The sequence below is a fragment of the Mycteria americana genome, chromosome 3 (genome assembly GCF_035582795.1).
Source record: "Mycteria americana isolate JAX WOST 10 ecotype Jacksonville Zoo and Gardens chromosome 3, USCA_MyAme_1.0, whole genome shotgun sequence".
NCBI classification, from domain to species: Eukaryota; Metazoa; Chordata; class Aves; order Ciconiiformes; family Ciconiidae; genus Mycteria; species Mycteria americana.
The window spans coordinates 106,902,437-106,928,205 of NC_134367.1; the positions used below are offsets into that span (position 1 = coordinate 106,902,437).

The following is a 25,769-nucleotide window of genomic DNA, read 5'->3' on the forward strand; positions in this document are numbered from 1 at the left end:
AAATACACAGTGAGAACTAGAAGAGTCTTCTGATACATATACATGTTAAGAGATGGAGACTTTAAAAGGCTATCATGTGCCACAACGCATAAAATACATTCATTATTAAATGGGTAGATGATACAGGGCACTTGCAACAGTTGGGAATGTTACTGAAAGTGTATTTGTCACTTTTCTTTTCCATTACAAAATCAGTAAGTCTCCACTGCATTTTTTTCCCTCATCTGCTTTATCCTAGTTGCTTGTGCATAAATAAACCTAGGTTTTGCACATTGTTTTAGTGCCACTGCTATGTTTTTAGCAGGATACATATTCATCATACAAAAGGTGACGTTCTATTGTGTTGTGAAATTTCTATTCACAGACTTAAAACAATATTCTTTTTTCCCTTTTTTCCATAGATTAGTGACTTTAATGGATGCCACAGCATTTTCAAAGAAATAATAACAGGTTTTCTTCAGTCTTTTAAGTGCATGACGGCAGAGAACAAGTCACGTTCTTCGGCATCATTTAATGTGTGCTGCACAATTAGTGACATTCTGATTTCCAGCTAGCAGTTAAAATGTCCTCTGATCAACAAGTGATTATTTCTCTTTTTGGAAAGAATGTAGTGGCAAATACAACACAATAATTTTTTATTTCTCGTTTTTATTATTCATATCCAAAATAAAACAGATGCTTAATTGAGAAATAAAGAAAACAAGACACAATTCCTGTTCCAGTGGACTTGCATCTCATATATCATCGTGGTTTTGAACAGAGATGAATGCTGCAGACAAAAAAGAATAATCTGTGTAGCTTTAGGGTCAGCTAGGCATTCTCGGGAATCATTTTCTGTGTTTTTCAGCAAGTAGAGCACTTACCATATATGTTCATAATATTTACATACCATACTGTTCTTAGTTGTAAAAGCTCAGGGTCATATTGTCACACGCCTTGGAGGATTAGTGGGAAAGTTACTCACTTGTAGCTTGGTGCCTGCTTGTCTGCACATACATTGCAAAACAAAAGGAAATCCCCTTCAATTCAACTGATGCCAACGACTCGACTCTCCTTCCTAGCAGTAATAGAGAAGGTCGACTTCGGAGTAAGTCTACTGACTTAGGATTTATTAACATTTTGGTAAGTTTTCCAAAATGAATAAATTCATATTAAAAGAAATATTTTCAGAAGTACCTTGAAGATTTAGGAGCACAAATCCCACGAGTAAAGGATTTATGAACGCAGACTGCATAGGTTATATTTTTCTTAAAAGCATCCTGGGAAGCTTTCCTGATCGCTAGCCTTTCCCACTTTCTTTACATCAAGAAGAGGCTCAGACGCAGCCAGAGCACACTCTCCCACGCGCCTGCGAGCGCTCAGCCTTGCAGCACCGCTGGCGAGGCTGGCGGGAAGCAGCCTGGAAGCTGTCCATTAAGTATCTGGACAGACCCGAGGATACCGGGAGGTGCAAGGCAGAGCTGGTGACCGCTCCAGGAGCCTTTCCTTCGCAGCAGGAAAGGCAGAGACCAGATTTTCACGTGGGCTTCGACAGGTTTTTTCCGAGGTGCCTCAGCAAAATTCTGAGTTTACAAATTACTGAGTTTAGTATTCTGAGTGAGTTTACAAATTACAAATTCTGGTTCGTGCTTAAAAATAGCTTGAAAAACTCACCTTCGGCTCTGCCCTTTGACACGCTGAATGCTAAAGGTGAATAAAAGAGTAGAAGAATATAAGGGAAAGGTCATATTACCATTGCTATAATCACTAATTCATGCATTGTGCGTGCGTGTTTATGGCTCAGTTCACTATTGCCAGGCACCTTGTTTTCAGTTGATATTATCGCAAACTTTTAAATTTATAACCAGTCATCTGAACATCAGGTAACTGGTGTATCAATAATTCTGCATCCATACAAGTGTCAGAAGTTTTACAGATTTACATAGTTGTTCCTTTCGGAAAGTTTACAGCTGCTCTTGCTTTTGTTGGAGTTTGACAAAAACCCAAGTATTTTCTGCCTTTCTTTCCCTTCCCTTCCTCTCCCTTCCCTTCCCTTCCCTTCCTCCTGATGGTGGTATTGCTTATCTACATTTCTTTCTTGGATAGTTCCCTGGCAATCCCTTTTGCGGTAAAAGATGAAAAGTATGGAGAAATCCTCTCAGAAGAATTATTGGAGCTTTTCTCACCCCTGAAAAAGAGAATTAAAACAACTGTAACAGCAGTGAAATCGACTGTGGTGCTGCCAAACAGAAATTATTATTACAAGGCCCTTAGCTGTTAGCATAATGAAATAGATCTTGGATCAGTGTTACCCAAAACAGCCTTTAATGGAAAAAAGCCACACCCTGCTAATGTCTCTGAACTGAAGGGATGCAAAAAAACAATGATAAGGGAGACCACACAATTCTGTACGGAGTACTGTGTTCCAGAAGTTTAACAAATAAGGGCATTGCAGAGCAAATCCTGCTGGTAGTTCTCATAAGTAAAAGATGACTTCATTTATTATTTTACAGAATGACATTCTTCTATTCAAGTAATTAGTACATATGTTGGAGGACTCAGTTCATGATATGGTCCTAAAAGTTTACATTTTTTGCACACTAATTCCAGATTTCATGATGATTGAAAGGGAACTAAGATGAACTGATTTTTAAACATCCCAAGTGATCATGACCCCCATGAAAACTGTATTTTGTATACATTTTCCTCCTCCCAGAAGACATGTCCTTACAGTGACCTTGCAGCTATGCAATGGCCTCCTTATGATGACATCGTAAAGGGGCCACTAAGTTACAAATTAATTTGCTATCTACTAGTAAGTATTAATCTACTGTCAATAAAATGGGAGCAGAATGACCACATCTGTGTCAGTCGGGCCTTTAGAGACCGTGTTAATGTCTGCACTGAAGCTGTATGGCGAGTCAACGTCAGAGACACCTGACCTCTTGCATACATAGTATTTTCTTTGCTGATGCTGTGCTAGCAGTTAGTGTGAACATTATCTCATACTGTACCTGCAGTGCTCAAACTTTTCCCTGTTGCCTTTAACCCTGCAACTGTCTGTAAACAAGTCTGGTAAACGGAAATTCCCTTCAAGCTTCTTGGTATCTTCCTATTTTTTATCCTTTTTCTATCAATTTTCTTACGTGTTTTCTTTGCACGGTTTGAGCTGAGAAGCCCTTTTTAATTAGACTATCGTGATCTGATCACCGCAGGGGCAAGGAAGGAATTTTTTTCCTGGAGGGTAGCGTTGCAGACTTAGCTAAGAGGGATAATGCTTCTCTTGTTTTTACCTTCCTCTCACAAATCAGGTGTTGGATTCAGGATGCAAGACTTCATGGACCAATGGTCTGATCTGATAAGGCAAGTCCTATGCTCCTACTTACATTGCATGGCTAGGATTTGACTTAAAGCTTTAAAATGTGCATTAAATTGAGTAGCACATGAGGAATCTTGAATACATAGTGTTAACTTTTTTTTTTTTTTTGTAACTAAAGCCCTTAATTAGTGCACAAAAGGAATGCCAGAATAGTGTGAATCAGATGGGCTAGACACATGCAATGTAGTGATAAAAAAGAAGCCCCTCTTCAGAACTGAAGTGGCTGATGAAATAAAAGCCAGTTTTCAGGCAGCTGTGAAGCTGACAGAAGAGCCTTTGTAGCACTATAACCACCACCTCCTGCATGGGACAACCTCAGAACATTTCTGAATCATCTTTGGGATATATAGAAGCCAAAGGCTGATAAAGAGATGAGTCGATTTCCACAGAGGCTTGTAGGGGATTTCTCTGTCCTCTCTGTTCTCTGTTCTCTTTTGTTTGACTATGGTTTTAACTCTCAGCGGGAGCCCTGGTGGAAGGAGAGACCTTGCAGTTGCTGTTGCAATAGGTTTTAAAAAAACCATCCAAACAACAACAAAAAACCCTAGCATCTTTTTATTTAAAGCCAAAAGTTTATAAGCTGATTTACAGAAACATTCCAAAGGAAAAAACAAAGAGTGAAAAGAGTCTGCTGATGAATGGAAGCTTGTAGTCTCAAAGTAAAGCCAGGCCAATAGTAATTTGTTTGGAATATTTGAAATCCTCCCATGTGTATGAATTTTGTTGGGCATAGACTGAAGTTTGCTTAGTTGCTGTCCTTTAAACAAATGTAGGCACACAGTTACATAGATTGAAAATTTCAGACCTAACCAGGAGATTCAGCCATACAAAACTCCAGTTAGATTTCCAGTTAGGACTGTCTGAATAAATCCTCTGGTCAGCTTTGGGAACTGTATGCCTATATCTCCTGCATCCTTCTGGAAACCTCTGCCAGTAGGTGCACGTGTGGGGAACTGGGCAACTGTACGTGGCTGCAACTCTGAGTCCACAGAACTGGAGGCCATTTCTCATCTTTACAGATGTGTATATCTCATCTTGGAGCTGGCCCTGTTATTATGTATCACACTTGATTTGCTTTACTTTTCCATTGCCTTAGGCTTACAATTGTTCTGCTAGATTGTTGTCAATAGTTTCTTTACAAGAACTTTGTAGAAGATCCAAGATGTGGGTATTACTGCAAATAATTCTTGTGGAGATTAACTCCACACTTCCTGACCATGAAAAATGGCCATCACCCAGTTTTCACATGAAAGCCATCAATCAAAACATCATTTTTTACTAGTGAATAGGTAAGAGAGGGCTGGATTGAAGATACTCTCTCCTAAAGGCTTACTGCAGTATCATCTCTAGCACGGACAGAACATTAAAGAAGGAGAAGCCGCTTTATAAATGGGTTAAGACTGGAGTAGGTGACTGTAACTGAGTAGTATAACATCTGTAGAGTTTATAAAAATGTATGGTTCTCATAGACTAATTAGCATTCATGATATCAACCATTATAAGCTTTGTAGGATAGGCCTGCAAAGCTTTGTAATGTCTGTCCATGTATATTCAATGTCTACCTGCAGTACTTGCAGAGGAGGTACCATGGATCTTAATAACGAGGGAAGGGAATTTATTCCTTCTGTATAATATATGAAGGAGGTGTATAATAGTTCCCAGGAACTGAAGAATTGCTAAGAGGCTTAATTTTCTTTAAATATATGACAAATCCCACCCAACATGGACACACTCTTTATCTGGAAGGGAGAGAATGCATAAATCGGACCATTACTGTCTCCCATGAGTAGAAATGCTTACACCACCAGTGCTATGGAGGCACCTGGGCAGTGGGGGCCAAGCCATCATTTGCAAATGCTGAACCAATGCTGTGTTCCCCTCTCTAGTTCTTAATGAAAAATGACCAGGAAAAATAATTAAAAAAAAAACCCAGTTGTGAAGTGCAAATCAGAAACACTTGAGGAAAAACTGCCTTAGAAAAGATAGAAAATGTGTCAAAAAGTTAATAACACCGTTCACAAAGTCCTTTCTTTTAACCATAGCTGTGAGAATAACCTCCAGCTTCTTTCTCTTTCCTCCCCCCTTTCCAGATTTTCTCTGGCTGGAGTCCACATAGCAGAAATGTTACACAAGAAGGAGCTCTTTGCAGAAACTTAGAATGAAGGGTTGGTTGAGGGCATCAAAACAGGGTTTATAATGGAAACTCTTACACTCAGAGTATGGGACAACTACTTGGGGTTCCACAGTCCAGCAGATTTTATCTGCAGCTTATCAAAAGCTATGTCTATTAAATTGCTATTTGTTGTAACCAACTGTTTACCATTTGCTATTGCCTTTTAAGACTGAGTACAGACATGCTCTCTGAGTCTCTGTTGGATCACTTAGAACGACTGCTGCATATTGCTGCGTGTTAATAATTTTCAAAGGCTGGTAGCCAACAGTGAAAAGTACAACCTTCCCATTTAGCAATACCATAAGCACTGTCTTCAGTTAGGTTTCAGGGCCAGGCTAAAGCTGAGGGTATTCACTGGCTGCTGATACTTTGAAATAAGTACATTTTGAAATACTTTGAAATACTTTAGACTTTTTGATATGATACTAGACATTTGGTGGCATTTAGAGAGAATATTCATTGCCTAAACAATTCTGAATTCCAGGAGGTGACAGACAAAAAAAAAAAGGTAAGTGTTTTAGCGGGATGCTCAAAGGGAGGAGAAATAAACTCACATCATGAGCTGCTATGTCTTTGCTAGAAACAATACCTTCAGGAGCCCTCCTTCCACTCTGGTGATAACTTTACTTGTCCATGCCCCTACTGACTTTCCCAGCACAGACAGTCCTTCAGTGTTTTCACTTAAATTATATTCCTGGTACTGCAAAAAATAAAAAGTTTAACAATATACCTACAGTTGAGCAGACATAATTTTCTAGAAGACCTCTGCGTTCATTTTGTGTAGGAAACAGGAGGAGGAAGTGGAAGGAAGGGAGGTCCTATGTGCCACATCCGTAACTGGTGAACACCATTCCCTGGTAACTGAGCTCTGGGTGCAGGAACTCATCACTTGTAACATTTTTCACCGGCTGCTGTGAAGAAGAGCATTACAAAAAGAGAAAGTGTAGGCTCAATGCTCTGAATGCTATTTAGGAATTCTCCAGAGAGGAACAGAGAGAACCAGCATGAATAACTGCTAGCAACTTTCTCGTTAATTAAAATCTGACAAGCAGCTGGCAGCTGAAAGGGGGAGCTGTAGGTGGGGGAATCCTGTGGTTCACCACCACATTCCTTACATTCATAAAAGCTACGGAATATTTCACTGTAGGCCCGCCAGAAATGTCGATGGAAATGTGAATTAAAAGAAAGAGCTGTCTGAAGGTGACAGAGATATTGGATGTAGCCCAGGTAATCCACAGAAGAAAATATATGAAAGTTTAGTGACATTTACGAAGCAACTTCTGTAAAGAACTTTTATTCTGATGAAAGGCAATAGGATTCAAAAGGTGCTATAGTCTGCAAGATGAACCCATCCGGGCAAGAAACTCATTTCGGGGAAGAGGTAGAATAAATTCCCCCTGTGCCATCCCTCTGAGCTCAAACATTGGGGTAAGAGTTTTGGCCAGAGCGGATGAGTTATTCAGCATCTCTGTGGGAGCTTTGCTGGGCTGCGGCACGCTGTGGTGTACCTTTCCCAGCCCTCTCAAGAAAAGGCTGTGACACTTTTCATGACAGCTCTCACTCTCCGAAATCATCAGCCTTGCAATAGCGGCTTTCTGGTTTCTGATGTTACTAACTCAGAAAAGGACCCACTCATTTCCTGAAGGACGGTATCTTTTATTTTCCACAATACCTTCTGATTTGTTCCTAGTCTTAGCATTGGCCTGCATGTATATGGCTACACCAAATGCAATGATTTCCTCTTGCAGCTTGGTTCCTTTGCTGGTACCTCTTGGTCTTCTTTACAAATGATCCTCCTCGTGGCCAGGCAAAGACTTATAAAAGAATGCAATTATTGCTTCATAACCATGAGATTTTTGGCTATAGAGGATGCAATAGAACCTTATTTCATACCCAGTTTCTTTTCTCTATCAAGATATTAGTCTGAAGGGCTTTACAAAATATGTGATGTATCAACAGTGCTATGACTGGGAGGTCCACAACAGAAGCCATTTTGTGTGCAATAATTAAATGACATTTCCTTGCACTGAGAACAGTGGAAAGTTGGCCAGTCATTATCATGTGGAAAATAATTTTTAATCCCCCTGGACAGTCACCACAGACAGCTGGAAGAGTTTACCCTGAAACAAAAAAATCATCTTGAAAAATGATGTCTCTGGTACCGTTATTCTGAATGTGAACCAAAGCCTTGGAAAAAAAGAAAAGAAAAAAAAAAAGAAAAAAAAAGGCTTTTAGTTTTTCTGTCATCAGTTACCTTAATTTCTTCCCCATTTCAGCTTCCTAAGGGTTCATTTCTGTTCAGTGGCTGGCATTTAGGCAGAATGTTTGTTCCCCAAACATTTCCAGATCCCAGGAGGTGAAAGAGGGAAAAAAGCATGGGGTTTTTTAGGGGGGTGCTCATAGGGAGCCTTTTCTGATTCGTCTGTATCATGAGCACTGCTCCCTGTGTTAACTTTCTCATTTGTGTAGTTGGACACTGCTGGAGCTTTAACTAAAACTAACTCTAATCATCCTTTCATCTGTGGAGGGTAAACAAACGGGACTTCTTAATATTTCCTTGTTCTTTAATGAGGTGTTTTCTCTTAGTTAACAAAAGTAGTAGGCTTCAATTTACCTCTGCTAAGATGTCTGACTGCAGTTCTGTTTTCTAGCTGAATATTTTCTGCCTTCTGGTCTGGTGTGGTACGAGCACAGTGAAGAGTGCTAATTGCCTGTGTTGTATTCCAAGACCATCTGCTGAAATCTGGGTTTACTATGCTGCTTCCTTTCTTTAACAGCTTATAATTCAATGCCCTCACTTTACTTCCAGGGCCTTGAGTTTCTTTGCCCATATTCTGGAAATCATTGCCCTCTCCACACACACACCAGTATTTCTCATTGGGATAGACAATTAGTGCAGCCAAAATTATTACATGGACAGTTTTTACACAGATTTTCCAGTTTTGCGGTTTTGTCCATTCCTTTTAATTTTGCCTTCCCGTTTATTCTTTTAACTTTTCTTAGAACATGTAGTGGGGGAGTATAAGTACACATTGAAAGTGGGGTCTAAGGCTAGGAAGTGCTGTTTACATGGACAGTTTTTACACAGATTTTCCAGTTTTGCAGTTTTGTCCATTCCTTTTAATTTTGCCTTCCCGTTTATTCTTTTAACTTTTCTTAGAACACGTAGTGGGGGAGTATACGTACACATTGAAAGTGGGGTCTAAGGCTAGGAAGGGCTGTAGGAGCCAAGAGCCCTTCACTAGGAACACCCTGAATATACAGTAATAAGAGAACTGTGCTTGGGCTTACCCAACAAGCGTAAGTAGGACCCCCAGGTTTCATGTTTAAATCCCTGAGTGTCACCTCTATCTGCCCATGTGCAGAGCTTGTTAGAGTTGCAAACCTGTGGTCTGAGAATGTTTATCAGCTGTAATAATCAAGCCCTAAACCATCTAATGCAATAATCCAAATCAATGTAATGCCTGTTGCTTCATTTGAGATGCCACAGCTGACCACTGCCTCCACCTCCAAATGGCAAACAAGACTGTTTGGTGAAATAAATGGACTCTATAAGTTCTCAGAGGCAATATGTCTTATATTTTAATTTCCTTTCTTCTTCTAACAGTGGAAAATTAATTTTCCCTTTCTCCCTTTTACCCTTGTCTTAGCACTGATACAATGTCATGTCAAAAGAAAACAAGGCTGGGCAGTGGCAGAGCTGTTAGCCCAGAGGAGTATGCTCTCCATGCACTTACGTGTTGGGAAATGATGATGTGAGATTGTGATCTCTCTTGCAAGATAATCTTGCCCTACATTATGACTTCCACTTGAGATTTTTTTAAGAGTTTTTTTTTCTTTCTTTCTTCATGCAAAAATCATGAAGTGTCACAAACTTTCTGTATTATGAATATTTCCAGAAGTCATGTGTTCCTTCCAGCTCCTTGCCAGTGAAGCACTGAACTATGTCCACCTGGGAAAATCTTCACTCCTACCATGGCATCAGTCCCCACAGAGCTTGAATAAAACACACCTACTCCTGGGTTGGCTTAGTGGTTGCAGATGCTCCTCAAGACTTGCCTGCTGCATTGATTTATAGGGATTTATCCTTTCCATGAAAATTAGGTGCCTGCATTTGTTGTCATCATCTGAGTAAGCATGAGACATACTTAAAGCAAAAAGAAGTTTTGTCTTCATGAAGCAAAGTTTTTGATTATTAAATAAGTTGCGCTTTTATAAAAGAAACACACAGAATCAATAAAATACAGATATAAAATATACCGAATATGAATCTCATGTTCAGTTGCTCCCATGGTAATTTTCTTCCAGAGAGTCTCTCAAAGACTCCCTTATAGCATGGGGTCCCATACTTTGCTTTCTCATTCTTCTTTACACCTGAGCATCTGGTAGCTTCTCAGTTCAAAGGAAATTCCAAAGCATTTATCAAGTAACCTTTTTCCCTTTTTTTGTGAATTTAGGGGACTTCGTTTTGTGGCGTTGCCAGTAGCTACTTGGCATAGGGAAGAATGGTAAAGGTGCACTCAGGCTATCTGACGGCACAACTCTGATGGGTGGATCAGGCCACAGTTTGTTAATTCTGCTGTCTCCTTGCCTATCCTCACAGGCTGTAAAATGAACCGCATTCATAAGTGAACATGGTCACATTCTGCAGACTATATACCATATAAGATCCAGGTTTTTTGGTTCAGGTTTCTAACTTTCTACAGAGACTATCTATAGCAGAATACATCCTGCAAACTTTGGGACTGTTGTGACAATATTTCTTTTGGTATAATACCTTCCATTTTTTAATAAGCAGTTCATTGAAATGATCTTGACTTTTCAGATAAGAATGCACATTTTTAAGTACAGTAAAAGATTAATAAAAAGTGATGCCTTTTCAAGACAGGTTTTTATTCTCAATAATTCCCAGTATTCTCAATAGATTACAAATCTTGGAAAAAATCCCCAAACCTTTTCAGCACACTTACACATTGTATATGTTCTATATATGTCTAATCATGCGATACAGATACTTATATATGCTAACACTACAGCACTAACATGGTTCCAACAAACAGTTTGAAAGACCATAATCACCTCTTTTCTAAAGCAAACTATGGGAGAATTCTGCTGATATTTTTTCATATACCTGTATTACTGGAACACATATTTTCCTTTAAATGTTCATTACTGCTCTGTGTGTGACATAAACAGATAAAAGCAGTCAAGCACAATGTATTACACAATGAAATATTTTTGCGATAAACCTGGTTTCTGCTGAATTGAGGAGCAGCCAAAAGCAGACTAACCAGACTTATTATTCAGCCTGATTTTGCTGGATTTATTCATTAAAAGGGTGTCAGCCCTTTCTGTTTTGTGTAAAAAAACATATGTATTTACGTTGAAATAATGATCCTGTGTTGGACTGGCTTAGCGTAACAGTCTGTATTACTTTCCTCATTCTACAAACTGATACTTAGTTCTCTGCCAGTGAATCCAATGAAGGATCCCAATGGAGAGCAATGGAGTACTCCTTGGTTGCGAAGAGGCTACAGTCAGCATTTCCAATAAGCTGCTAGAGCCAGAAAACCAGATGCCTCCACAGTAGGCCATCTCCCTGTCTTGCTACTTCTGTTTCTGTACCAAATATTCAGGTTTTTCTGTCTGCCCAGAAAGCCGAAAGTTCTCATTTCTTGCATTTCCACTTGCAATACAACTTCACCTTTTTGGGGGTTTAAACATTGTCATAGTGCTGCGTCCTCCTTCCATCCACTCAAAACACTGCTGGTAGGATCAGATTCGTGACTTGGCAGTCTGATTGCACTCTTCCCTTTGCATTCCTGTATTAATTCTTTCCCCATTACTGTATCAAAAATAAACTTCTTATCTTTGTTTGTAAAATCCTACAGTGTTTATCTCCATCCTGTTTGATCTAGCACACAGTGATTTGCTTCCATCTTCCTCCATGCCTATAATGCTTGATTTGACCCTCTTTTCTTAGTCTAGTCCAAGCACAAGCACCATCCTATCAACTCCATCTACATCCTGAAAGCTACCATCTAATCGTCTTTGAAGTTAAGGGTGTCATGTTTCCAGAAATCATTCCTGTTCATCATTTGACACACTGTGATTTCTGTCTGCATTTTTTTCTTATTTGGTTTTTCTGTTCTACTCAATTCCTACCTTAATTTAAAAACCTACAGTTTTTCTGAATCACATCCTAACAAATATATTGTGAATATGAGTGCTTTAGGCAGCATCTCTTATTTTTTTAATTCTTTATGCAGTACCTACCACAACAGCTGCTTGACTGGGACTGTGATAGCACCCTTAAAGATCCCTCTTTTGGGGAATGTAAGTATGGAAAGGACATAGAGAGTTCCTCAGAGTCAGACTTGTTTAGGTAGTCAAGCTTGAATCTTGATCCTGTGCTTTGTGCAATGTGGATTATGCTCTGTCCTCATCAGCACACAAGCTAAACAGGAGTAGAAACAAAATGGGTACACAACGGGCACACCATGGCATTGCTTGCAGTGGAGATACTGGCAGTTAGTGTAACCCTAGTGGTGCTCACCTCTAGGAAGCTGAGGATTAACTCTGGGACCTGCAGAATCAAGACCAGAAAAAAGGCTACGCATCTTCCACAACAAAATGCAACACAGGAAAACATAAAAAGCAGAGAGAAAACAATTTATACAATGAATGCAGAGAGGAAAAGGAAGGCACAATTTCAAAACCTGTTTTATTTTAAAAGGAACAAACAAACTATCATTTACATACTTCCAAAAACCTTCTTCCTTATTCCATCATTAAAAATAATACAAGTGTTGAAAGGACAGCTTAAGCCTTTTGACTCTTTTCTATAACATCCTTCTTCAACTCTGTCTTTTTCCCATGGAAGTAATAAAAAGCCTTGAAGTAAACAAAACTCAAGCAGACCTCCTAAAAGTTTCAGTGAATTCTAACAAGCACATCAGTTGGAGTATCTGTAATTATTTTATCATCTTTTGGTTTTATATTTTGTGCGTGGTTATTTTTATTTTTTCCCTTGATCTCCTGGGAATCATCTGATAGCTGACTCCCCCTGCGTTCCATGTTTACTCTGTGAGAAGAATATTTACAGCTGGGTAAGGAGGTGCAATATCGAATGGTCTGATTCTGCATCTCTGAATGTCTCCTGCCTCCCAAGCAATCCCTATTCCTTCTCTATTCAAAAAAAAAGCAATAGATTAATTTCCTTGCCTGAATTTGTCTGAATTTTGCATGATAAAACCATACTGGATATGCAGGAATAAGGCATTTCTGGAATGCTGGCCTATTTTTAACTCCATATATTTCAGTGGTCAAAGTTACGCAAGCATTTTCTAAAATAGTGCCACATGTCCTCGTAGTGGAACATGCATACCTTATGGTTTTATCATCAAATGTGGAAACAGCCCTAAACATCACAGGGAGACAGCTCAATGGGTGGTCTGAAACTCCTATCTTTCCTTCTTAGAGCAGAAAGGAAACTCAAGTATCAAGTCCTTGCAGAAGAGACTAATGCGTGGCTAGAAGATCAGATAATTACGGGACAGTTTACCCTGATAAGGTCATTAAACCTTGCTTTTTCTTAGGATCACATGCTTAACAACTTTTAATCAGCAGTTTGGGGTTTGAAGAAGTGGGTGGCCAGTTAGTCTCTTATTCAGCTTTTCACAATCAATGTAATGATATGCTATGGATATTGTAAAGCATTAGGATCTTTATATTCATACTATAGGATGCAAAGACAACTTCTATCTCTGCAATGGATGGATTTTCCTTCATTTAGACCTACATTAAAATATCCACTACAAAAGCCATGCCTGCAAAAGACAACAGGAGAAGCTTTTTTTTTTCCTTGGAATGTGTGAAATCTGTTGTTTGGTAATTGCTATTTTTAATGTAGCAGTGTAGCACAGTGCAGTGTTCACTAGCACTTTATATATCTCTGCACGTAAAGATTACAAGGTGATTAATCGTTCAGCCTGGATTTTTCTAATGTAAATCTTTATCTGTAGAATGTATCCAGTCTGAAAAATAGATGAACTTCAAAATCTCAAATTTTTTAAGCCATGTACTTTATGTGAGTTGCTAAGGCCTTGTTCCCTCAGACTTCTCCTTTTCAGTCGTTGGACCTAATGTAGCTTCATTAGCTTGACAGGAGACTTTTCATCCTTTTCATGAAAGTACAAGTCTGCCAACTAAAACCTTCCCTAAAATCTGCTGGTCAAGGTCTGCTTTCAGATCAAACTAATGTCCATACACTTGCTCTTAGGACACTTGCTGTGGATTTAGACTAGCAAACCAAGTGGAATTTGATCTGGAGTGTATCCCAAAGTCAGAAGGACAGTGTCTGTATTACGGAAATACTAAGTGTTCTCAGTGTATGTCATAGGTTTCCTTCTGTCTTTTAATCAAATCATTGAAGTATGCAAATGAGAAAAAATGTTGCAAATGCAAAATATTTGTGAAAACTGGGGGAAAAAAGTTTTGGTTAAACTCCAAGCTCCATGATCTTTTCTTTTTCCCTTTGAGTGAATGACATTCAAATTTTGAAAAAGTAAAGCATTAAACAAATCATATTCACTTTTGTACAGCAATGCTGTTTACATTCTTGGACAATCAAGAAAACCAAAAGACATAATCAGTTTTGCTTCTCCTTCCCATCTCCTTGCCTTGCTGGCGGTCTGACTAACACAACACCCTTGGGGATGGGCTGCAAATGCTGCAGGGCAAAGTAGGAAAAAATATTTTTAAGCAGCTCTAACTTACCTTTGTCTTTTTAAAATCTTGAAAATACTCCTATTAATGCAGCCTTTTGTAGACTTTCCTCTCCTACCAAAGCTTAAATTTTTGGTCTAAGTTACTTGACAGTGACCCTTTTCAAACACTCAAATCAAACATGTAACTTTATTTGCAGTTCCTGAGGCAACCACTGTAAATGGCAGTAACACAAAGAATTGCTGTAAGTTTACTGTTATGTCACTATGGTGTCCATATATAAAAGCAAACTACTGTTTTCTCTGGAGCTGTAATAAATACATTTTAAGGCACCCAGTTGCTAAGGGCGCTGATTGCTTTCAAGAAGGAACTCAAAACCACGTTTTGCTGGCCACTGGGAAGGGGCCCAGGCAGCCCCGAGTGTCCCACCCCGGCACCCAGCAGCACACCCTGCCACGACTGCCTCTGCACCGCCTGGCAGAAAGAGGGAAAGGGCTGGCTCCGTCCCCCGGGCCAGCGCCGCAAATCCAGGGGCGGTGGGTAGGTGCCGGGGCGTCAGGCAGGCTTGGTGGTGGGAGACCGGCAAAGCCATCAGCGCTCCTGGATGGTCCCCCTCGCACAGTGTCACAGCTCCCAGCGGGTTATCAACTCCGACGGCTTCTACTCTCCCTATTCGGCAAGTAGCCGAGCAATGGGACCCCAGACATTTTGGGGTTATCGTAGCAAAGCTCCCAGCTACTCATGTGTATCCTTGAATGTGTGCACTCTCAGGCAACCTGTTGGGATCAGGAGAAAAATCTGAGGGTGCTACTTAAAAATTTGGTGCTGCAAGGATGTCTGCTACCTCGCTAGCTCTTCCCCAGGTGTTTTCTAATGGCATGTTTTCACAAAGATATTCTAAAATGAAAAATTATTAACAAAATACTGGCTTTGGTTCCAACACTTAGGCCATTTTTACATGTGCAAATGGGGTAGCAAGAACCTCTACTCAGGAAAGTCTTTGTGGCAAAGGATCCCTCTGTGGCACCAGGTATGTCTGCAGCTGACTCCATACCATACATCCCACTCTCCTTCATAGCACTTGGTCTTCAGAGATGAGCTAAGGTGCAGAGCCAGCACTGTCTCTTCTCTGGCAACTCGTGACTTGAGGGTCCTGCAAACGGGCTTTAGATGAAACAATCTGCAGGTTCCTTTTGCATCCATTACATTTCCTTCCCAGCAACCTTCCTGTGGAGCAGTTTGTATGAGAGACCCCTCCTTCACTGAGGAAAGAGGGGAGAGGAAATGCCAGCGCACGTTTACTGACAAGGAGCTTGGAGGGAACCTCTCCCGTTAGCACATGGGATTTCAGAAGAGGCCACCTGTTTACTGTTTATGCAATTATCCTCAGGTCCGTGTGGATATGAGCGTACCGCCAGCACAGTATGCATGTGTTTGCTGGTGCAACTGGGAGCAGAGGGCTCTGTATGTGTTGTACCTTTCCACGGTCAGACAGGTACAATTCCCTTTCTCATTCTTTCTCTCTTCGGTCTAAATATAGTCCCCAAAAATACACTAACTGCCCTGATTTCTTTCCTGGGAAAAGAAGAGATACATTGGCCCTAGTAGTCAGAAATACTTAATGTTTCAAGCAGGATGCATGGGCAGATTAAAAAAAAATTACATGCCTAACTCACATCAAAATGTATTTCACAGGATGCAGTTACCATGAAGACGCTGTTAATTATCTTTTAAAAAAATTACAGCTACTAACTCACTAATATTTTCCTTACTTTTCACACTACAGTAAGGCAGGAGCTGGTGAGAGTAAGTAGCTATTCCCTTTTCAGAAACTGTTCTTAAAGATCTCAGAAGAAGTGGACATATATTTACTCATATTTACCTGAATGTTGCCCCTGTCATACCAGTCTGTAGTTTCCTGATGAAACTGAAATATTTAAAGATACACAAGTCATTTTTATTATAAAATACGTCTTTCAATCCTCTACCTTTGCTTTTACTCATCTTGGTTCACCCCTTCTAAGGCTTTACTTTAAAAGTACTGAAGTATTGTGGCATGCTATCCCTTCACAGGTGTTGTAATACAGTTTTAAAGAGAAAACAGAAAATGCAGGTAAAGTTATATTAATTTTAGAATGTTCTACATCTTAAAAAGAAACTACCACAAAAATAAAGGCTCAGAAATAAGACAGTGTTATCCCATAATTCCATTTCTCTTGTGTCTTTTTTTTCTAATTGGGCACCACTATTTTCCAAGGCCAGAATCCTGAGAGCCAGGTCAGACCTGCCCATGTCTTCATCTTCCTTTTCTCACCTGCTTTTGCATGAAGGTGTTTCTACGAAGACCCCATGGTCCAATAAGGCTGTACAGTAAAATAACAGTAACTAATCTGTCCCAGTCACACTGGTGAGCCAAGACCCATCTGAAAGTAAACAGCCTTTTCGTTACCAATAATTTCATATACAAATTTTCAAAAAGCTTACGACTCCTGCAATGCAAACCGAACACAACTGAAGTTGCAAGTCATGGGACACTTCTAATTTAGTGTCAGCGGATGCAGATCTGTATTTCTACAGATGCTCTACATCTACGTAAGAAATTTCGCTTTGGCTGGGAATGATGAAGAAGAGCACGATGCACAGCACCGCGGCCATCCAAAACCTTACACAGCCTTAGCAGCCTTTCCAACAACATTGCACTAGCTACGTTTCTGGTCTGTTTGGAAAACACAAAGACTGTATTTATGCTTTCACATCATCTCAATTTTCTTCCAAAACCCAGCAGAAGGAAGAACATACAGACACCTTACTGCTACACCACGGTTGTGCTTCTGACTCACCTGTCAGAAGGGACATAACTCTGCCGTGTTTGCTCAGCCGGCTGTCCAGCCTCAGAGGTGAATTTGCTGAGTGCCCTGTGGCCTCTGCCAGCTGTGGTGTGGCCACATGAAATTCGTACAGTTGCTCCCGCCCAGGCCGATCCAAAGCGCTGCGCAAAGTTTTAGTGAGGCTAAAACTTGTTCACCAGCAACTGAAGCATTCAGGGCACGAAAAAATAATTATTTATCACCACAGAATGCATTAAAAGGCACAAGGAGGTAAAATTATGTTTAAGAGAGAAAGCAGAAGAAATTCAGGTCCTCTTAGTGAAAACTGCATAAGCCTGTCCTTACCGTTGAGCACAGTTGTAAGTTGCAGTGGCTGTGATGAATGTAATTAATGGATGCAAAATGGGAGCGTAATCCACCTTCAGCACAATACTTAATCCCTGCAGTGGTGCTGTGGTGAATATCAAGGCTACGGCTTATGCACATGCAGCCTGCTTTTAACAATGTAGGCACCCTGAGGATGCAAGGCAGAATTTCAGCAGCAATCAGTGCTCTAAAATATTGTGGCTTCTGAACAACTTTTGGGACTGTTTTGGGAGGGGGAGAGGGCATTGGGGTGAATGAGGTTGCTAAAAGTCAAACTGAAAGATTCTACGGCTTTTCCATGTTTCTCTTTGAAAGTTGCAGACAGTGAAAAAGAAACTTTTAGGCAACCACAGAAACACGATCTTAACTTCTTTCTCTCCAGTTTCATATTTTCTTAGCATAAAAGGAAGAAATTTTGAAAAAGTAACCTTTTTTCTTTTTCTATTAAATATGGACAAATATGGGAAAATAAATTCTCTAAGTGGGCAGAATTTCAAGCAGTATTTTTCTGTTATGTCCTTTTTGACTGAAAAAATACCCCTCTTGACTTGTTCTAGTAGGAAGCTAAGAACACGTTTGTGAAAATATAAGTATGCAGAAAGGATGATGGTAAAATGCTTCAGGGATCAATATGGTGATCAATTAGTTCAGCATATGTAGTGCCATTCCAGGTAAGGGAATCCAAAAGAGATAGAAGCATTTTCTTGTGGCATTTACAATCTATATCAGGACTAGTCCCAGGAAAACTGAGAGGACTTCTAAAGATAATTTTTAAAATGAGTAAATGGTTTTGGTAAATGGAAAATAAGATTATTTATTCTGAGCTAAAAATGCTTTTGGCACAGGAAAATACACAGAGGAACCCAGTGGCTGATCATCTGGAAATCAAACATTTTATTCTGTGAAGCCTGTTAGTGTTTCTTACAATGTCCAGATTCAGCAAGTGTGGCAAAATAAGACTTTATGTTAGACAGGCAGCATGTTAAAATTCAGCATGTTAAATAACCATCCAAAGTAGAAATATAGACACATTTATGTTTTAATTAGAATTCTCTTAATTGCATTTTTTCTTCATCTAGGAAGTGAGAGGTAAAGGAAATGTAGCTTACGTTTGTGCTTTGTGAACTGTTTGAGAAGACATGTCTCACGTCCCAAAGAGTTTGTTAAGAGAGACAAGATTTCAGCTGACCTACTCCAGATTTTATGGTATTACCCGCGAGCAACCCAAGGCGGGAAGTATATCTGTGCTTCATTTTAAATGAAAGAAGACCTAAGAGCTAGGAAGAGTTACCAGAAGCATCTGTTGTAAGAGTAAGGGACAGCACAAAGAAAGAGCAAATTCAAGATGCAGAAAAGGGTATAAAGAATGAGGTTAGTCTATCTGGAAGAACGCAGAGCAGAATATGCAAGCAGGAAATAAAAGATATAGGCAGGTGTGAGGTGACGAACACAGCCTCATGAAGATAAAGTTAGGGCGTCTGGATGTTGTGACGTAATGCTAAGCCAATGAAAGGAGCTCATCTGAGAAGGGCAATTCTATTAAAAGAGCAAGATAAAATAAAAAGTTGAAATATTTAAAGCACGTTACTATTAATTCAGAAACTTACCAGTTCACATATTCCAAGATATCACCAGATTCTGTGTTGGGGTAAAAAGGAAGCTTCTGCTAAAATGAAGGGGAAAACAGTGCCTTATAACATTTAAGACAGATTTACAGAACGCCCATTACGGGTGCTTATCAAAGATGAGTGTAGCTACAGAAGTCCCCCAGTAACCGGAAAAGAATTCTTTTAATGTTTTTTTGGGGGTATAACTATAACAATTACCAGGCACCCTATTGAATTTCTGTGAATTGGAAAGGGATTCCCAGTTATTTTTAAAAACTCTACCTCTGACACATGCTTTTCAGTGACTTTACATGGGCTTAAAATCTTGAGCTATAGACTTTTCTCACTCAGTGCAGTCATAGTCTCCCAACAATGTAAAACATTAGCATTTAGCTATAGCAAGTTAATCACTGCAAACCTGAGGTATGCAATGTAAATGAACTTCTGGCACTTCTGACAATTGTAGTGGTCATGAACTTTTGGTAATTACAGCTACCCAAACTTGAAACTCCTTAGACTTAAGACCAAATTTCTGCTAGACAAGCCAAAAATAAAGTACACCATAAATGTGTCCACAGATGCCATGTTAAATTGCCTGAACTGGGAAGCAATTTTCATATTTGGTGTGCATGGGCACTGTAAAGTTGCTTGTACTCATAATACCGCTTGTACCATTTGAATCCTTTTTACATTTTTCACATCATTCTAAGAACTTCAGAATATTTTGCACATACTAACCAAATTTCGTAATGTTTCAAGGAGGCATTAGCTCACTGAGGCATCAGATGCCTACACTCTTCTTTTCAGGAGGATATTTTTTTTTTCAGACAGCGTTGAGTAATAGATCTACCCAAGTGCTGATGAGATCTCAGTAAAACTCCAGCCAGTTTCCATTGTATCTGGCCAGTCCTCAGGGTTGGGCAGGTTTTCTCATATGTTTAATAACCCTCACCTCTTGAGGAACTGAAGAGACTGACCAGAGAGGATAACATTTGTATTAAAATTGTAAGTGAAATTTTTAAAATGTTCTTGCAAGCTGGTAAGTGTTCTTTTAAAGTGGAAAAACCACCATCGAAAATTACAGGCAATAATCAGTTCCTCTGAGAGTTATTTGTTTAACTTGAGTTTACTTTTAACAGGTGTTCTCATAAGCAGGAGAGACTTTATTCCTTGTTTTGATTTATGATTCCCAGATTTAATACTCTGCATTTCTTCAGACTAAATTGTGTTGTGCACCGACTGACCTAGTGCACAGAAGGTCTTGCTTCCTCTAGATCTGGTGCAATTGTTCCTCATAATTTGACCTCCACTTTTGATCAATACCTTGCTATCAATTATTTATTTGTTATTGTTACACTGTTGAAATAATGGATTGGACAGTTATCCTTGAAGAGTTCTGAGTAACTTAAAAACGCAAGTAACACCAACAGTCATCAAATTCAACACAGAAGAAAGAAGAAAAGTCCACTATGCACAAATCACCTCCGGTAGAAAAGTCCGGGTTTTCAAAAGAAACTTACCATAGCTTACTTCAGCTGGCGTTCAGCTGCTGAGCCCATGAGCTACATCTTTGTTCCTGGAGGGGCTTCACTATAAGGCTAGTCCAAAACAATGTTTTACTTACACAGACACACTTACCCCAAACTCCTGAGATGACTTGGTGCCTACATCCTAAGACAGCAATGAGGAATGAAGCAGAGGAAACTTTTCCCTAAAGAAGGCCTTAAATGAATACAGCAGCAGATAAAATGTTCTCTTGCAAAGGTCTTGGCCTCTAGAAAATACAGTGATGAAGAACTGCCAACTCCAGCACCACCTATATGTAATGGATGAATTTAGGAGACGATTTCTTAGTGATGCTGGTACACTCTGCTTAAGCTGCTGGCTGTCTCAAGTGTGGGTGTTCCTGATTCTCTTGTTTATACACATAATATTTAGGAAAGCTGTGTCTTCCCAAGGGTCCAATTTCAGTAACAGGGGTCAATGATGATTGAAGTCAATGGGATTTCAAAATACGCTTAAAGATAAACACATGCTTTGGAACATTGCTCAATCAGAGCCAGAATGAATGGTGCTGTTCAGTATCTCTAATCGATAGCTCTCCTCTTTTTGAGATGTGTAATATCTGATTATGGTCTTTATCTGCTCTCTGCCTTAAGAGTCTGTAAAACTCCTTCTATTTGTCCTTTTGCTTTAGGGGTAGGTTTTTTTAGTTGAAAGCCTGGTCTGCTGATCTGAGAAAATATTCTGAGATATTTAATAGCCAAAATTGAATATCCACTCTATTTTATTTACAGCTCACATTTGGCCTTTCAAAGTCCTCATTTCCAGAACCTCTCGCATTTTCTGCTCCATGAATTCTTAATGAGTTCCAGTTGAAAGTGCTACAGATCCACATTTGGATCATAAAACCCCCCTGAAAGGTACCGTATGGCTTCCCCCAAGCCCCCACTCCACCCTGCTGCTCTAGCCTCCCCTGCTTTTTGCTAAATGTTGGCAATTTCACCAGCAGACGGGCTGACCCGCTATGTTTTAAAATCCTTTTAATCCCCTTTATAGTAACAGAAACATTTGAGACTGATCTTTGAAGGCTTTGTACAGTGCAGAACACCTGCGGCTTAACGCGCTGTGCTAGCAAACACCCCGCATGAGTCTGATGCGGTCTGGCATGTAGGAGCACCGCTGCACAACACCGCTCCAACAACGAGGCCGTACCTTCGCCTTAGGGCCCTCACCTTCACCGCTAAATCCGCTTTATGGAATGGCATACCGGCCCAGTAACTGAATGCATCTCACGGGTGTCACTGAAGATGGTTCACCGTGTTGACTGGAAGCCGAACGCACAGATGCCCCCTCCACACCACGCAGCCTGCGGCTCGCTCCAGCACAGAGCTATCTTTCTTTCTCCTCTGCGCCTGGAGATGTGAGAGCTTGGCCAATCCGAAATACGTGGTTAGATCCGGGCTTCCATCTGCACTCGTAAAAATGTCCTCGCTAACAACCTGAAGCACCTGTGACTTTAGACGTTACTCTAAAAAAGAAATGTTTGCAAACACGCAGACGGAATGAATTTGGTAAGAAGTAAAGGTTCCAGAAACTTTTAAAGCCTTTCAGGAAATGTCTCTAAAAGAGATGTCATCTCTTTCCTTATGTTTCTCTGTTGCCTTTGAGATGGTCACCTTCGGTATTTTATCTCTACATACATCTTTTCTTTTAGAAGGACTCTGGTGTACTAAAATGTGAATTTATTAAAGTGTTAGCTCAGAAACTGCTCCAAGAAGGAGATAAGGAGAAAGAGCCAAGACATGAAGAAAAACAACCGGTGCTGAAAGATGTAAACCCACAACTATAGGAGGAAATCCACCCCGGTACCTTATAGCCAATAAAGAAGGTAATTCAGGGCAGAGGACAGGCAAGGAGGCCGTGTAGGCATTTGTGAAGACTAAAAGCTCACACGGGAGGCTGGAGAGCAGGAGCTGCACATCGCGTGCTCTGGATCTCTGAGTTTGCTCTGACTCTTTTAATGAGCACAACCAACAGGTTCCTCTGACACATACTTCTCTAAATCAGTAAAAAAGGCTTATTTTTTTTCCTTTTACTTCCTGGGAATACTATAAAGTGCAATTAATCATGAGCGTACATAAAATGCTTTGAGATCCCCAGAGGACACGGGCCACAGAAATGCAAAACGCAGCTGTGACAAAGGCTGCTAGCACTGGGTTGGATCCTGAGATGGTAGGAACTGGTGGGGCTGCGGTCACGCAGAGGGAGGGAAGAAAAAGGTTTGTCTGTTTTATGTACTGCTGACAAGCATGACACCAGTTATCCTAGGGAGAGCAAATGTACATCACATAGGAAGGCAATAAAGAATTTCGGCTGCTCGTCAGTGTTCCCTCCAGGTTCCCTCCTCAGCTTTGAAAAATGTAGGAGTCAAATGTTCCCAAACTGATAACGGCTCACCCTGAAAATTAATTTTCATTACAAACTGAGTCTGCTTAGAAGATGATTTTTGTAGTGAGAAACAGCTATAAAATGCCAACTTTATTTGACCTCTTAAATTCCCAGTTCACCAACACGTGATTAATAATAAATAATAATTTAATTCATAAAGTACTCTTAAACGGCCACTAAAATGTTTTAATGAATCTTTACCAGGTTGAAACTACCTTTGAACAGAAAATATTAAGCAGCTTGAAATAAAATGGAAAAGTAATAAAGTATCAGGCTACATTTTGCTTTTATTTACACTGGTGAAAATACGGATTTGCACTTCTAATCCACTTTTATGTAAACCTACCATGTTTTTTTCCCCTGTTTTTTTTTCTTGGAAGAAAAAAGTGCTGCAGTTTAGCTGGTTCAGCCAAGTAAATTCCCATAAAAACCAACTTAGGGATGACAAAAAAATAGGGTTAGGTCTACATTTTTCTGGACACTCGAGAAAGATTTTATGTCTCTGGTGACTTGCACCAGTAAATGGGTTTCCAGGAAATAGGGTGGTCTGCTCATTGCCGAGTCTCCGAGCCCCTCTGCCAAAGGGTGTGACACTCTTTGGAGCGACCATGGCTTCCACTGGAAAAAGTTTTTTAAAATTATACGTTTGGGATTTTCAAAGATCATCCAGCAAATCGCGCATCCAAACTTTTCCATTTCCAAACTGCAAGGTGGCCCTGAGTTCGTCTTTAAGAAAAGGAGCTGAACTGCTGATATCATGCAACATGCGCTTAGGGTTGAAATGCCTTTTTGTATTAACAGCCATATAGTATAAGACCCAGAAACTCCTATGAAATTTCCAAAACAGAGCTCAAAGCTTTTGTTTGCAAATTGCTTAAGATACAGGTTCCTCTTTTGAGGACCTCCATCTGCAGATTTCCTTCTGACGAACGTCATTCATTGCTGACGGAGCCCTATTTTCAGATGCAAAAGTATAAAATAGGTCCTCTTCAACTAGCTCTAACTGAAACTATAAGCTGCAACCTGCCCCAGGCAGAGAGGAACACTGCTTCCAGCTGAGCCAGGAGGTGATTGTAGCTGCACTATTAGATGAGGCTGTAACACCCTGTCCTTCTGCTTGTCCGTGTGTTACAGGCAATGCTGCAAACGCATGGCCACGCTGAGTAATGGCCGGCATGCTGTTCACTGAAAGCTCAAAATCTCCTGCTTTCGAGCTATCTCAAGGAATGTGCGCATGTGCTTATATAAATAAAGGGGTACTTTTGAAAGTATACCTTAATGCCGAGCGATAGCTTTTACCAAGTTTTTTCTGCGGTTGCTATGGAGTCTCTGCTGAATTGTACACCGTAGCGTTCGGGTCACTGGAGCTGCTGCCCCACATGGGTCCGTCATCTCAAAGAGCTATTGTATTAAGTTGGCATCTGTGAATGGCAGAGAGAAATGAGATGAAGATAGATTTATTTCACTGTGATTTTATTTATCATATTTTCTCGCTGAAGTAGTACCTAAATGGCAGAACTTTGACTGGAAGGAAATGCAATATCAAAGAACAGAAGTATCGAAATCTAAAAGCAATCCTGCGCTTCTTTATGTTGAGTTCTGCTTCAGTTTGGGAGCCAAACTGGAATACAGCAATGCAAATCATTAGCAGTACATCTCTCCTAATAATCTTAATTATGAAGCAAAATCTAAAGCTTCCCAAAATCTGGAGGAAAGTCAGATCAGAGTCTAAATTTCAGGACATAGGTTCCTCCAGTGATATAGTAATATACAATAGAAACACATTCTGTGGGAGGAATAAAAATGTGTCAAACTCCTGCCTGACATTCAAGATCATGCACTAAGAAGCTAGGTAAAGTCTGTCTTGCCAATATTAAAACCAGAAAAATACGATTTACCTTTGTGTACTCCTCTACCATGCCATCTCATCCCTAGAAATTAAGGAGGCAAGGAAAAAGGGGTGAAAGGGATGTTTCTGTGCCCTTCCTCCTTGTTTCAGAAGCTCTGAAAAGCTCATAATTTAACCAAATTTGTCTCTAACTGAAATTACTAGCCTTCCTTCCATATTTAGAGAGTTTATGGTTGTTTCTTTAATGTAGTTCCTCTGAGGATCTGCCAACTTCCTAAGCTCCTTTCCCTTAGACTTCTTTTTCTCCATCTGTAATTATGAATATGTTTATTTTACAAGTGAAACAAAATTCTTAATTGATCTAAGGAAAGGCAATCTTTTAGGTTAACCAAGTTCTCAGCTGTGCATATAAGAATATTTGTAGATATGTATCAAAACATGAGCATCAACCATCAAGTGCAGGCAAGATATCATGTAGCTGATGTTGTAGTGAATCCATATTATATTCCTAACTAAGACCATGAGAAACATTCACAATAAAACCACACAGTACAAACACAGAAACTTAAATCACGCTCATTGAAAAGTTTGCCAAGGTTCATGAATCTTTTGAACCAACCTGGGCCTATTTTGAAACGAACACAAAACATGATTTTGTATTGAAACCAGGTGGGACTCAGAGGTTTTTGTTATTTGGGGTTCATTTGGACTTGAAACTTGAAGCTGAAATCAAAGGATGGAACCCAAAGTCATCCAGCTGAAGAAAATCTTTCTGATATGACCAATGAGAAATCACAGATTGTTTTTTTTTTTTAAGTGAAGTAATCAAGGCATGTATGCCATTAGACTGTGAATCATACGGTATGATTGCACACATGTTTTTGGAGAGTGCTCTGAAGTCAGGCACAGT

General features: G+C 39.9%; 1 long non-coding RNA gene across 1 annotated transcript; it reads left to right on the top strand.

The window, feature by feature from the left end:
* The first annotated feature begins 21,402 nt into the window (after positions 1-21,402).
* On the top strand, positions 21,403-24,423 carry LOC142407805 (uncharacterized). Its single transcript, XR_012775060.1, has 3 exons — positions 21,403-21,482; positions 22,277-22,450; positions 24,145-24,423. It is a non-coding gene; the product is annotated as an uncharacterized LOC142407805 (long non-coding RNA).
* Positions 24,424-25,769: the final 1,346 nt, after the last annotated feature.